At 61.5% G+C, this 15,000-nt stretch overlaps 3 non-coding genes across 3 annotated transcripts in view; all 3 read right to left on the reverse strand.

The window, feature by feature from the left end:
* The window catches only part of LOC142795314 (large subunit ribosomal RNA), a 3,958-nt gene extending 3,940 nt beyond the window's left edge, over positions 1-18 (reverse strand). The window contains exon 1 of the ribosomal RNA XR_012892934.1: positions 1-18. This exon is cut by the window's left edge and continues 3,940 nt beyond it. This is a non-coding gene — a ribosomal RNA (large subunit ribosomal RNA).
* Positions 19-1,172: 1,154 nt separating this feature from the next.
* LOC142795313 (5.8S ribosomal RNA) lies at positions 1,173-1,325 on the reverse strand. The gene has a single exon (XR_012892933.1). It is a non-coding gene; the product is annotated as a 5.8S ribosomal RNA (ribosomal RNA).
* Positions 1,326-3,044: 1,719 nt separating this feature from the next.
* On the reverse strand, positions 3,045-4,859 carry LOC142795317 (small subunit ribosomal RNA). The gene has a single exon (XR_012892937.1). It is a non-coding gene; the product is annotated as a small subunit ribosomal RNA (ribosomal RNA).
* Between the last annotated feature and the right edge of the window lie 10,141 nt (positions 4,860-15,000).

Below are 15,000 nucleotides of genomic sequence, written 5' to 3' on the forward strand. Positions count from 1 at the left end.
TCGCCTGATCTGAGGTCGACAGCGGATACATTCGCTTCCATCAACTTCCTGCACGACCGCGTGCGCTCGCCCTACCAAGTGCGCCCGCAACCCTGTACAGGGCCACTTCTTCACAAGGCTGGCAATCGGCTTCCCCGCTGCACGCGTGCGGCGCACAACCGGTGTGACGTGGAAGTGACGGGACACGTTCGTAAACCCATCGCGAACCGAGTACGACGCCCTACCAAGTGCGCCCGCAACCCTGTACAGGGTCACATCTTCACAAGGCTGGCAAGCGGCATTCCGCTGCGCGCGTGCGTCGTCCGAGCAGTTGCGTGATAAACGACCGTGTCGAAAGCCCAAACACCGCCGAGGCCAGTCGCCGCCGCCGCAAGGGCAGCCACGCAGCCTGGCGAGAGGCATCGTCTCGTGTAGCGTCGCCCCCGCCCCAACTGGAGTGGCCCAGTTTTTTGAACGGGACGGGAACTGCGAAGCACTTAGACCGACGGCGGACTACGACGAGAACGCCTTAAGCTTCGCCAACGTTTCGCCAACTCGTGCGGGAGACTTTTTCCGCTTCGCGGCAAGTCGTCGCGCCGTGCTCTCCGCATCAACCGCGTACGCAGCGAACCGCAAACGTCGGGCGCAGCCTCCTCACCTCCCTGCGCTTTGCGCGCGAACGTTCCCTGTTCGCGCGGCAAAGCCTGGAGGAGGCACGGCCCCGCAGCGTGTTCGAGCGCCCGGTCTACGGGACACCCTGCTTACTTCGAGGGCAACAAGCGCAACGCAAGGCTGCGATCTCGCGCACTTTGCGCACGGCTGGAGAAGCTTTGCTGGCCGGCTTTCGCTCCTCGTGTTTACCGTGCGTTAAAGTTGCGCGTCCGTGGCTCTCGCAGCTCTTGCGCGCCCGGTCGCAGAGAGGAGTACGCAACCTCGACCGCACTTTCCCTGCAGGCTTCCTTCCGACTCGAAGTCCTGCGGCGGTCTCAACGAGGTGCCACATCCTCAATGCAGTCGGTCGCCCCCGTTTCGGTTGGGCTCTGGCACGACGGTCGCCACCGTCTCGCCCTTGAGTGGCCGCTGTTGGCGCTCGCTGTGAGGTGTTCAGCGTGCTGTCCGTGTTGCCGACGCGGTCAAAACGAGTCGACGGCTCACGTTCCCTTGTGCGCCGAAGGCTCTCTTGATATGTGATCCGACCCTCAGACAGACGAAGCCAAGGGAAGACCCAAGGCCGCAATGTGCGTTCAAAGAATCAGTGCTCAGTGTGTCCTGCAATTCACACCAAGTCTCGCAGCTGGCTGCGTTCTTCATCGACCCGAGAACCGAGTGATCCACCGCTTAGAGTCGTGAAAAAGTGTTTGTTCAATTCCGTACAGTCAAAACCAAACGTTTCTGGCACTCGGCCAAACAGTGGCCAAGAAGGGCGCTTTTCAGCGCACGCTTGGACTCCAAAACTCTGCCGCGCCTTTTTCGGCTGCCGCAAATCGAGCAAACGGTGTGTTTCGGACGGCGTTTCGCTTCCGCTACTTGCGAGTGCTTTCGTGGTCCACCCCTCTATAAATACTCGGGAGGCGTCGAAGCCGGTTCTCCAAGCCGGACCCGTAGGTATCGTTGTGTGCTCGCTCTCATTGGCCCGCCTAACCAGAAAATGCCTGCGGTACACCCATTTGGATAAGAGTGCACGCAGATGCGGGCCTCGACGGCTACACATTTCCTCGGGCGGCCGCCTCCCGGCCTCCGTGGAGCGCGGGATGCACGGTCCCATCGACAAGCCTCTCCCGTTTTTACCGTGGCGTCGCGGTTCACCACGGCGGGCGGGTCGGTCTCCTCCGCATAAAAAGGGGGACCCCCGCTTTTTGTTCCACGAAATCGCACAAGCTTTTTTCGCATCCACGGTTTGCCACCGCACACCAAAATGCCGATCCGGCTGCCTACTTTAGCCAACAGGTGGAGCCAGGCGCGCCGTACTTGCGCGGCACTTCCCACGTCCACCGAAGTCGGTGCCAAGGACCACTTTCGGCGCCGGAGCCGCGTACGAGCCTACTCGAGGCGGAAGAACGAAGCCAGCAAGGGCCTGGCCGCAAGTGCGTTCAATTGTCGGGACGTCCAAGTCCCTCGTTCTTCCGTGCTTCCTCTTTCGGCAAGTCGTTGCGGCACCTTCCCAAAGCGCGCAGACCCGCTAATCGCGACGAGCGCGACGTGGCCGTGCCGCCTTTCCCTCGGCAGCAAGCAAAACGCCTGGCAACGTCGACGCTCCCCTAACCGCGATCTCGCACCGTGTTTCGTGTGGCGAATTCAAAAGCCGGCCGGCGCTGCTGCAACCATTACGGTCGGTACGCATACGCCGCGGAGGGCGGGACGGTCATCGGAGCGTGCGGTTCCTCCATCGAGTACTGCGCACCTCGGCCGTCGCATCGCCGTGCCATGACCGGCCGCGCGTCAACGCGAACCGGTGCCAGCGAGATCCCTCGCCTGCAAGAACCGACCGGCAGCCTCCGTCACCCGAGGACGCGGAGGCGCTTGCCGCGGACGGCGGGACGGTATGCACTGGTGCACAGCGGACCCGTCACATCGCCAGTTCCTTGACCGACCGCCGACGCTTGTGCCGTTCCTCTCGTACTTGGCAGTCGCCGCGCGATTGTCGGGTCTCGTTCTTGCACGCTCGAACGGTCGGGAGGGCACTCGGCTGGCGTTTCGGGAACGCGCAGCCTCGCCTTCTACCGACGTAACCACGACTCGCCGTTCGCGCTCCGCCGCTCCTGTTTACAGTACTAGGCGGTCCCGCAGCGGTCGGGTCGCGCATTTCGAGCGCTTCGAGCCACGGTGCAGTGGCGGGTCGAAAGCCGACCTATGAGTGCGTTGCGCCGTTTGTACCCGCGTCCGCCACCTGGCCGACCGTCCAAGGTCGCGGTGTTGGCGTCCGCTGGGCGCAACAATTTGTCACGGGGTGCCGCTCCACATTCAGGCAGCCCCGTGGGGAAAAGCCGACCCCGCGTCCAAACGGGGTCAGCGGCAGAAAGTGTCGGGCGCAGACGCAGCTGAGGCGCTCACCCTTCACAATCCGTTAATGATCCTTCCGCAGGTTCACCTACGGAAACCTTGTTACGACTTTTACTTCCTCTAAATGATCAAGTTTGGTCATCTTTCCAACAGACCGGCGCAACCGAAAGGCCGCGCCGGACATCGGTCCGAAGACCTCACTAAATCATTCAATCGGTAGTAGCGACGGGCGGTGTGTACAAAGGGCAGGGACGTAATCAACGCGAGCTTATGACTCGCGCTTACTGGGAATTCCTCGTTCAAGGGGAACAATTGCAAGCCCCTATCCCAATCACGAAAGAAGTTCCACGGGTTACCCAGTCTTTTCAGACAGGGATAAAGACACGCTGCTTCCTTCAGTGTAGCGCGCGTGCGGCCCCGGACATCTAAGGGCATCACAGACCTGTTATTGCTCTGTTTCGTGCGGCTAGGAGCCGCTTGTCCCTCTAAGAAGGTTGTAAGGTGCTGGGAACCCCGCACCTATTTAATAGGCTAGAGTCTCGTTCGTTATCGGAATTAACCAGACAAATCGCTCCACCAACTAAGAACGGCCATGCACCACCATCCACCGAATCAAGAAAGAGCTCTCAATCTGTCAATCCTCCCAGTGTCCGGGCCGGGTAAGTTTTCCCGTGTTGAGTCAAATTAAGCCGCAGGCTCCACTCCTGGTGGTGCCCTTCCGTCAATTCCTTTAAGTTTCAGCTTTGCAACCATACTTCCCCCGGAACCCAAATACTTTGGTTTCCCGGAAGCTGCCCGCCGAGTCATTTGAGTAACTCAGGCGGATCGCTGGTTGGCATCGTTTATGGTCAGAACTAGGGCGGTATCTGATCGCCTTCGAACCTCTGACTTTCGTTCTTGATCAATGAAAACATTCTTGGCAAATGCTTTCGCAGTAGTTCGTCTTGCGACGGTCCAAGAATTTCACCTCTAGCGCCGCAATACGAATGCCCCCGTCCGTCCCTCTTAATCATTACCTCGTATTCCAAAAACCAACAGAACAGAAACGAGGTCTTGTTCTATTATTCCATGCAAGTTTATTCAGGCGACTCGCCTGCGTTGAGCACTCTAATTTTTTCAAAGTAAAAGCACCGGCCATCTCGAGGCACACAATGAAGTGCACCAAGAAAGAACCGGCATGATGTTCAGTCCGAGCCGTCGCATCGGGTAGATGCACTACTCGTCTGGAACTGAGATCCAACTACGAGCTTTTTAACCGCAGCAGCTTTAGTATACGCTATTGGAGCTGGAATTACCGCGGCTGCTGGCACCAGACTTGCCCTCCAATTGATCCTCGTTAAAGGATTTAGAGTGTACTCATTTCAATTACGGGGCCTCAAAAGAGTCCCGTATTGTTATTTTTCGTCACTACCTCCCCGTGCCGGGAGTGGGTAATTTGCGCGCCTGCTGCCTTCCTTGGATGTGGTAGCCGTTTCTCAGGCTCCCTCTCCGGAATCGAACCCTGATTCTCCGTTACCCGTAACAACCATGGTAAGCAAGTAACCTACCATCGAAAGTTGATAAGGCAGACACTTGAAAGAAACGTCGCCGGCTCGTGGCCATGCGATCAGCACAAAGTTATCCAGAGTCACCACACAATACGGGCCGAAACCCGATCGATCTTGGTCTAATAAAAGCACCCGTTACCCAAAGGGCTCCAGGCTCACTGCATGTATTAGCTCTAGAATTGCCACAGTTATCCAAGTAGGAAGAAACGATCTAAGGAACCATAACTGATTTAATGAGCCATTCGCGGTTTCGCCTTATTTCGGCATGTACTTAGACATGCATGGCTTAATCTTTGAGACAAGCATATGATTACTGGCAGGATCAACCAGGTAATCGTTCGACTGCGCGTCCGTCCTCGCCCTCGGCGGGCCGGACGCAGTCTGTGTGCGGCGGAGGCCACCTTCAGGCGCCCCAACACGCTTATTTTGCACTCCGAGATGACGGCGTTCGAGCTCGCTACGGCACAACCTTCCCGAAAGACGAGTGGGAGCCGTGCGGCAAGAAGCACGTTCATGCTCGCTCTTTTTCGTTGCATCGACTCGGTCGCGCCGTGCGGGTTGCCCAAGCCCGCTGCACTGTCGGTGGACCGGCCGGAACTAGCAACGGAGCCGAGACTGCAAAGCCGCCAGACGACGGGTCACGCCCGCGTCTTCGGCGCTTTCGCATCTGAATCGCCCGAGGACGACACGGAACACACCTCGATATCGTGGTAAAACGGCACCGTCCGACAACCAGCCCCTAACGCATCAAGCGGATGAGGCTGCAGACGACTGCCGTGGATTCCCCTGGAGCAGACCCGAGGACACGCTTGACGAGGCCGAAGCCCGCCGCATATCAGACACCCGGTCGCTTTCGCGTACGCCGCTCACGAGAACCCCCACATAATAGCAGCGATAAGTACCCAGACCTCCTTGGGCCCTAATACGAGCGTACTCGAGAAAATTTCACCGCGGGTGTGCCCCGAAACGTGTGGCATGTTGAGCGTGCCACAAGTCTACGTCGCTCTCAAACCCGCCGAGGTCGTAGAATTTGCGACCCTACTCACGAAATTCCCACCGAGGATACGGCCGCAAACGTACCGCACCTTGGGTAGGCCACGAGTTTGTGCAACACTACGCTGACGGCACAGCACCGAGGTCGTGCGCGCACGCACGGGAAAATTCCGCCGCGGTTTCTGCCGAAAACGTGAGGCACCACGACTCTCCGCAAGTTCGCGTCGACTGCGAAAGACCGAAGTCGTGAACGACGTGTCCGCTACTCGCCGCCGACACGCTGGACACCAAACGTACAACGACTCGACGGCGTCGTAGAGGCCCACGACGCGGTTTTCCTTAACGACGTCTCGGCGTGGCACCGACAGGTTAGAACGGCCGACCAACGTTCCCTGTCCGCCGTTCGGCTCAGTCGAAGGGCTCGGCGACTTCGGCAACGCTGCGAAGCCGCACGGTGACGCACGCCATGTCCCCATTTTTTTTTTTCTTTCTGCGTCTGCCGGGGTGCCCCTATAATAGCAGCGATAAGCACCCAGACCGCCGTGGGTCGCTCGCCCCGGCTGACGTGGTTTTTCGTACTCCTGCGGCGGTCGCCGTCAAGCACGTCCAAATACGCTACTTTCGTGGGCGCATTCACGCTCTTTCGCTTCGCCGGAGTGCCAGCACTCACTCTGCCAAAAACGGCGAACATCCGAGCGGCGGTTCCCACTTTTGCGTCGGCGTCGCAAACCCCGCCCCGGCAGACGAGGTTTGCCGTACTCGTGCGACGGTGGCCGGCGGGCACGTCGAAAGACGCCGATATCGTGCGCGAATTGGCGCACCTTGGCTTCACCGGAGTGCCGCCACTGACTCCTCCAAAAACGGCGAAGATCCGAGCGGCGCTTCCCACTTTCGCATCGGCGTCCCGAACTCCGCCCCGGCTGACGCGGTTTACCGTACTCGTGCGACGGTCGCCGGCGAGCACGTGGAAAGACGCCGATATCGTGCCCGAATCGGCTCCGTTCGGCTTCGCCGGAGTGCCAGCACTGGCTCGGCGAAAGACGACGAACATCCGAGCGACGGTTCTCACTATTGCGTACGCGTCGCAAACCCCGCCCCGGCAGACGCACTTTGCCGTACTCGTGCGACGGTCGCCGGCGAGCACGTAGAAAGACGCCGATATCGTGCCGGAATCGGCCCCGTTTGGCTTCGCCGGAGTGCCAGCACTCACTCGGCCACAAACGGCGAACATCCGAGCGGCGGTTCCCACTTAGCCGTCGGCGTCCCGAACTCCGCCCCGGCAGACGCGGTTGCCGAGCTCGTGCGACTAGCGACCGCGAAGCCGTCTCGCGACGCCGCTTTCGTGCGCGGCTCCCACTGCGACCTGGGTCACCCGAGGTCGACGAGCAAAAAAGAATGTCGAAAAAAATTTTTTTTTTTTTTTGCGTCTGCCGGGGTGCCCCTATAATAGCAGCGATAAGCACCCAGACCGCCATGGGTCGCTCGCCCCGGCTGACGTGGTTTTTCGTTTTCCTGCGGTGGTCGTCGTCAAGCACGTCCAAACACGCCACTTTCGTGGGCGCATTCGCGCTCTTTCGCTTCGCCGGAGTGCCAGCACTCACTCTGCCAAAAACGGCGAACATCCGAGCGGCGGTTCCCACTTTTGCGTCGGCGTCGCAAACCCCGCCCCGGCAGACGAGGTTTGCCGTACTCGTGCGACGGTGGCCGGCGGGCACGTCGAAAGACGCCGATATCGTGCGCGAATTGGCGCACCTTGGCTTCACCGGAGTGCCGCCACTGACTCCTCCAAAAACGGCGAAGATCCGAGCGGCGCTTCCCACTTTCGCATCGGCGTCCCGAACTCCGCCCCGGCTGACGCGGTTTACCGTACTCGTGCGACGGTCGCCGGCGAGCACGTGGAAAGACGCCGATATCGTGCCCGAATCGGCTCCGTTCGGCTTCGCCGGATTGCCAGCACTGGCTCGGCGAAAGACGACGAACATCCGAGCGACGGTTCTCACTATTGCGTACGCGTCGCAAACCCCGCCCCGGCAGACGCACTTTGCCGTACTCGTGCGACGGTCGCCGGCGAGCACGTAGAAAGACGCCGATATCGTGCCGGAATCGGCCCCGTTTGGCTTCGCCGGAGTGCCAGCACTCACTCGGCCACAAACGGCGAACATCCGAGCGGCGGTTCCCACTTAGCCGTCGGCGTCCCGAACTCCGCCCCGGCAGACGCGGTTGCCGAGCTCGTGCGACTAGCGACCGCGAAGCCGTCTCGCGACGCCGCTTTCGTGCGCGGCTCCCACTGCGACCTGGGTCACCCGAGGTCGACGAGCAAAAAAGAATGTCGAAAAAAATTTTTTTTTTTTTTTTGCGTCTGCCGGGGTGCCCCTATAATAGCAGCGATAAGCACCCAGACCGCCATGGGTCGCTCGCCCCGGCTGACGTGGTTTTTCGTTTTCCTGCGGTGGTCGTCGTCAAGCACGTCCAAACACGCCACTTTCGTGGGCGCATTCGCGCTCTTTCGCTTCGCCGGAGTGCCAGCACTCACTCTGCCAAAAACGGCGAACATCCTAGTGGCGGTTCCCACTTTTGCGTCGGCGTCGCCAACCCCGCCCCGGCATACGCGGTTTGCCGTACTCGTGCGGCGGTGGCCGGCGGGCACGTCGAAAGACACCGATATCGTGCGCGAGTCGATGCTTCATGGTCTCGCAGGAGGGCCGCCACTCACTCCTGCAAAAACGGCGAAGATCCGAGCGGCGCTTCCCACTTTTTCGTCGGCGTCGCAAACCTCGCCCCGGCAGACGCGCTTTGCCGTACTCGTGCGACGGTCGCCGGCGAGCACGTCGAAATACGCCGATATCGTGCCCGAATCGGCCCCGTTTCGCTTCGCCGGAGTGCCAGCACTCGCTCGGCCAAAGACGACGAACATCCGAGCGACGGTTCCCACTATTGCGTACGCGTCGCGAACCCCGCCCCGGCAGACGCGGTTTGCCGTACTCGTGCGGCGGTGGCCGGCGGGCACGTCGAAAGACGCCGATATCGTGCACGAATTGGCGCTCCTTGGCTTCACCGGAGTGCCAGCACTCACTCGGCCAAAAACGGCGAACATCCGAGCAGCGGTACCCACTTAGCCGTCGGCATCCCGAACTCCGCGCCGGCTGACGCGGTTGCCGAGCTCGTGCGACTAGCGACCGCGAACGCGTCTCGCGACGCCGCTTTCGTGCGCGGCTCCCATTGCGACCTGGGTTACCCGAGCTCGACCAGCAAAAAAGAAGGTCGAAAATTTTTTTTTTTTTTTCTGCGTCTGCCGGGGTGCCCCTATAATAGCAGCGATAAGCACCCAGACCGCCGTGTGTCGCTCGCCCCGGCTGACGTGGTTTTTCGTACTCCTGCAGCGGTCGCCGTCACGCACGTCCAAATACGCCACTTTCGTGGGCGCATTCGCGCTCTTTCGCGTCGCCGGAGTGCCAGCACTCACTCTGCCAAAAACGGCCAACATCCGAGCGGCGGTTCCCACTTTTGCGTCGGCGTCGTAAACCCCGCCCCGGCAGACGCGGTTTGCCCTACTCGTGCGACGGTCGCCGGCGAGCGCGTCGAAAGACGCCGATATCGTGCGCTAATTGGCGCTCCTTGGCTTCTCCGGAGTGCCGCCACTCACTCCTCCAAAAACGGCGAAGATCCGAGCGGCGTTCTCCACTTTCGCATCGGCGTCCCGAACTCCGCCCGGGCTGACGCGGTTTACCGTACTCGTGCGACGGTCGCCGGCGGGCACGTCGAAAGACGCCGATATCGTGCCGTAATCGGCCCCGTTTGGCTTCGCCCGTGTGCCAGCACTCACTCGGCCAAAAACGGCGAACATCCGAGCAGCGTTTCCCACTTTCGCATCGGCGTCCCGAAGCCCGCCCCGGCAGACGCGGTTTGCCCTACTCGAGCGACGGTCGCCGGCGATCACGTCGAAAGGCGCCGAATTCGTGCACGAATCGATGCTTCTTGGTCTCGCAGGAGGGCCGCCACTCACTCCTGCAAAAACGGCGAAGATCCGAGTTGCGCTTCCCACTTTTTCGTCGGCGTCCCGAACTACGCCCCGGCTGACGCGGTTTACCGTACTCGTGCGACGGTCGCCGGCGGGCACTTCAAAATACGCCGATTTCGTGGGCGCATTCACGCTGTTTCGCTTCCCCGGAGTGCCAACACTCACTCTGCCGAAAGCGGCGATCATCCGAGCGGCGGTTCCCACTTTTGCGTCGGCTTCGCAAACGGCGCCCCGGCAGACGCGCTCGTGCGACGTACTCGTGCGACGGTCGCCGGCGAGCACGTCGAAAGACGCCGATATCGTGCTCGAATCGACCCCGTTTCGCTTCGCCGGAGTGCTGCCAGTCACGGCGCAGAAAACGGCGAACAAGTGTTTTTTTTTTTTTTTTTCCTAGAATTTGTGTTATAGAAGGCACATTTGATATCGGACGATAATTTTCAACTTTATCACGCGCACCGATTTTCGTGTAGAGGTTTGCAAGTTTATGGGAATTTCTCCACTTGGAATAATGCGATTTAGTAGTACTACGAGAACTTCATGGATGTACTCAAGGGTACGGGGCAAGTCAGTTACGTCAACACCTGCAGATTTTTTACACTTCAAACTGAAAATTGTTGGTTGTGAGTCCTCGTGTGATATTAAAGGCCGATTCGCTAACACATAGAACAAAGAAAGAAAGGAAGAAAAAACGCCCGCGCTCGCTCAAGAAACCTGGGTTCGCAACAAGTGGCAACAACAAGCAACCGAGCGAGTGCGCCAAAACCCGTGGCGGCCGAACAAACGCGAAGTCCCAACCGCGTCAGCCGGGGCGGCACGGGACAGGAAAAATCACTTCAGCCGGGGCAGCGGGGCACCGAATAAACCTCGTCACCTCGTCGCAGGATAAAAGAGGAAACAAAAAGTCTAAACAGCGTCTGCTGGAGCGAATGCGTAATAAAACAACAACAACAACAAAAAAAAAAAACACCCGCGCTCAAGAAGTCTGCAATCACCACAAAAGGCGACTGTGACCGAGCAGCGTCAGCCGGGGCCGTGCGGAAACGGAAAAACCGCGACTACCGGGGCGTCGAGGCACCGAAAAATCCACTTCAGCCGCGGCGAAAAAAAAAACAAAAAGAAAGACGGAGGGGGGGGGGGAACCACGTCTGCCGGGGCGAAGGAAAAAAAAAAACGCGTCTGCCGGGGCGAGCCCGGGTGCGGCACCACCGGGAAAACTGTGGCAAACAGACATGGCGATCGAGTGAGTGGGCCGCCAGCCAGGCTCAGCCAAAAAGTGCAAAGTCCGAACTGCGTCAGCCGGGGCGGCAAAAACCACGTCAGCCGGGGCGGCGCAAAAAACCGCGTCTGCCGGGGCGGCACGAAACCGCGTCAGCCGGGGCGGCGCGAAAACTGCGTCAGCCGGGGCGAAAGAAAAAAAAAAAAAAAACGCGTCTGCCGGGGCGAGCCCGGGTGCGGCACCACCGGGAAAACTGTGGCAAACAGACATGGCGATCGAGTGAGTGGGCCGCCAGCCAGGCACAGCCGAAAAGTGCAAAGTCCGAACCGTGTCAGCCGGGGCGGCAAAAAACCGCGTCAGCCGGGGCGGCGCAAAAAACCGCGTCTGCCGGGGCGGCACGAAACCGCGTCAGCCGGGGCGGCGCGAAAACTGCGTCAGCCGGGGCGAGCCCGGGTGCGGCACCACCGGGAAAACTGTGGCAAACAGACATGGCGATCGAGTGAGTGGGCCGCCAGCCAGGCTCAGCCAAAAAGTGCCAAGTCCGAACTGCGTCAGCCGGGGCGGCAAAAAACCGCGTCAGCCGGGGCGGCGCAAAAAACCGCGTCTGCCGGGGCGGCGCGAAAACCGCGTCTGCCGGGGCGGCGCGAAAACTGCGTCAGCCGGGGCGAAAGAAAAAAAAAACGCGTCTGCCGGGGCGAGCCCGGGTGCGGCACCACCGGGAAAACTGTGGCAAACAGACATGGCGATCGAGTGAGTGGGCCGCCAGCAAGGCTCAGCCAAAAAGTGCTAAGTCCGAACTGCGTCAGCTGGGGCGGCAAAAAACCGCGTCTGCCGGGGCGGCACGAAACCGCGTCAGCCGGGGCGGCGCGAAAACCGCGTCTGCCGGGGCGGCACGAAACCGCGTCAGCCGGGGCGGCGCGAAAACTGCGTCAGCCGGGGCGAGCCCGGGTGCGGCACCACCGGGAAAACTGTGGCAAACAGACATGGCGATCGAGTGAGTGGGCCGCCAGCCAGGCACAGCCGAAAAGTGCTAAGTCCGAACTGCGTCAGCCGGGGCGGCAAAAACCGCGTCAGCCGGGGCGGCGCGAAAACCGCGTCTGCCGGGGCGGCACGAAACCGCGTCAGCCGGGGCGGCGCGAAAACTGCGTCAGCCGGGGCGAGCCCGGGTGCGGCACCACCGGGAAAACTGTGGCTAACAGACATGGCGATCGAGTGAGTGGGCCACCAGCCAGGCTCAGCCAAAAAGTGCTAAGTCCGAACTGCGTCAGCCGGGGCGGCAAAAACCGCGTCAGCCGGGGCGGCGCAAAAAACCGCGTCTGCCGGGGCGGCACGAAACCGCGTCAGCCGGGGCGGCGCGAAAACTGCGTCAGCCGGGGCGAAAGAAAAAAAAAAAACGCGTCTGCCGGGGCGAGCCCGGGTGCGGCACCACCGGGAAAACTGTGGCAAACAGACATGGCGATCGAGTGAGTGGGCCGCCAGCCAGGCACAGCCGAAAAGTGCCAAGTCCGAACTGCGTCAGCCGGGGCGGCAAAAAACCGCGTCAGCCGGGGCGGCGCAAAAAACCGCGTCTGCCGGGGCGGCACGAAACCGCGTCAGCCGGGGCGGCGCGAAAACTGCGTCAGCCGGGGCGAGCCCGGGTGCGGCACCACCGGGAAAACTGTGGCAAACAGACATGGCGATCGAGTGAGTGGGCCGCCAGCCAGGCTCAGCCAAAAAGTGCCAAGTCCGAACTGCGTCAGCCGGGGCGGCGCAAAAAACCGCGTCTGCCGGGGCGGCGCGAAAACCGCGTCTGCCGGGGCGGCGCGAAAACTGCGTCAGCCGGGGCGAAAGAAAAAAAAAACGCGTCTGCCGGGGCGAGCCCGGGTGCGGCACCACCGGGAAAACTGTGGCAAACAGACATGGCGATCGAGTGAGTGGGCCGCCAGCAAGGCTCAGCCAAAAAGTGCCAAGTCCGAACTGCGTCAGCCGGGGCGGCAAAAAACCGCGTCTGCCGGGGCGGCGCAAAAAACCGCGTCTGCCGGGGCGGCACGAAACCGCGTCAGCCGGGGCGGCGCGAAAACTGCATCAGCCGGGGCGAGCCCGGGTGCGGCACCACCGGGAAAACTGTGGCAAACAGACATGGCGATCGAGTGAGTGGGCCGCCAGCCAGGCTCAGCCAAAAAGTGCCAAGTCCGAACTGCGTCAGCCGGGGCGGCAAAAAACCGCGTCAGCCGGGGCGGCGCAAAAAACCGCGTCTGCCGGGGCGGCGCGAAAACCGCGTCTGCCGGGGCGGCGCGAAAACTGCGTCAGCCGGGGCGAAAGAAAAAAAAAAACGCGTCTGCCGGGGCGAGCCCGGGTGCGGCACCACCGGGAAAACTGTGGCAAACAGACATGGCGATCGAGTGAGTGGGCCGCCAGCAAGGCTCAGCCAAAAAGTGCTAAGTCCGAACTGCGTCAGCTGGGGCGGCAAAAAACCGCGTCTGCCGGGGCGGCACGAAACCGCGTCAGCCGGGGCGGCGCGAAAACCGCGTCTGCCGGGGCGGCACGAAACCGCGTCAGCCGGGGCGGCGCGAAAACTGCGTCAGCCGGGGCGAGCCCGGGTGCGGCACCACCGGGAAAACTGTGGCAAACAGACATGGCGATCGAGTGAGTGGGCCGCCAGCCAGGCACAGCCGAAAAGTGCTAAGTCCGAACTGCGTCAGCCGGGGCGGCAAAAACCGCGTCAGCCGGGGCGGCGCGAAAACCGCGTCTGCCGGGGCGGCACGAAACCGCGTCAGCCGGGGCGGCGCGAAAACTGCGTCAGCCGGGGCGAGCCCGGGTGCGGCACCACCGGGAAAACTGTGGCTAACAGACATGGCGATCGAGTGAGTGGGCCACCAGCCAGGCTCAGCCAAAAAGTGCTAAGTCCGAACTGCGTCAGCCGGGGCGGCAAAAACCGCGTCAGCCGGGGCGGCGCAAAAAACCGCGTCTGCCGGGGCGGCACGAAACCGCGTCAGCCGGGGCGGCGCGAAAACTGCGTCAGCCGGGGCGAAAGAAAAAAAAAAACGCGTCTGCCGGGGCGAGCCCGGGTGCGGCACCACCGGGAAAACTGTGGCAAACAGACATGGCGATCGAGTGAGTGGGCCGCCAGCCAGGCACAGCCGAAAAGTGCCAAGTCCGAACTGCGTCAGCCGGGGCGGCAAAAAACCGCGTCAGCCGGGGCGGCGCAAAAAACCGCGTCTGCCGGGGCGGCACGAAACCGCGTCAGCCGGGGCGGCGCGAAAACTGCGTCAGCCGGGGCGAGCCCGGGTGCGGCACCACCGGGAAAACTGTGGCAAACAGACATGGCGATCGAGTGAGTGGGCCGCCAGCCAGGCTCAGCCAAAAAGTGCCAAGTCCGAACTGCGTCAGCCGGGGCGGCGCAAAAAACCGCGTCTGCCGGGGCGGCGCGAAAACCGCGTCTGCCGGGGCGGCGCGAAAACTGCGTCAGCCGGGGCGAAAGAAAAAAAAAACGCGTCTGCCGGGGCGAGCCCGGGTGCGGCACCACCGGGAAAACTGTGGCAAACAGACATGGCGATCGAGTGAGTGGGCCGCCAGCAAGGCTCAGCCAAAAAGTGCCAAGTCCGAACTGCGTCAGCCGGGGCGGCAAAAAACCGCGTCTGCCGGGGCGGCACGAAACCGCGTCAGCCGGGGCGGCGCGAAAACCGCGTCTGCCGGGGCGGCACGAAACCGCGTCAGCCGGGGCGAGCCCGGGTGCGGCACCACCGGGAAAACTGTGGCAAACAGACATGGCGATCGAGTGAGTGGGCCGCCAGCCAGGCACAGCCGAAAAGTGCTAAGTCCGAACTGCGTCAGCCGGGGCGGCAAAAACCGCGTCAGCCGGGGCGGCGCAAAAACCGCGTCTGCCGGGGCGAATGCAAAAAAAACAAAGAAAAAAGCCCGCGCTTAATCAAAAGAAAACAAAGAAAAAAGCTTGCGCTTAATCAAAAGAAAACAAACAAAAAAAGTTCGCGCTTAAGCCTGGCGGTGGAACCACCGGGGCAAACAGACCTGGCGATCGAGTGAGTGGGCCGCCAGCCGGGGTGAGCCAAAAAGTGCAAAGTCGGAACCGCGTCAGCCGGGGCGGCGCGAAAACCGCGTCAGCCGGGGCGGCGCAAAAACTGCGTCAGCCGGGGCGGCACGGAAAAACGAAAACCGCGTCAGCCGGGGCGGCACGGAAAAACGAAAACCACGTCAGCCGGGGCGACATCAAAATGAGGAAAAAAAAAAAACTGCCTTAGGACACCTGC

This window comes from Rhipicephalus microplus, unplaced genomic scaffold, assembly GCF_043290135.1.
Source record: "Rhipicephalus microplus isolate Deutch F79 unplaced genomic scaffold, USDA_Rmic scaffold_618, whole genome shotgun sequence".
Taxonomy (NCBI): domain Eukaryota; kingdom Metazoa; phylum Arthropoda; class Arachnida; order Ixodida; family Ixodidae; genus Rhipicephalus; species Rhipicephalus microplus.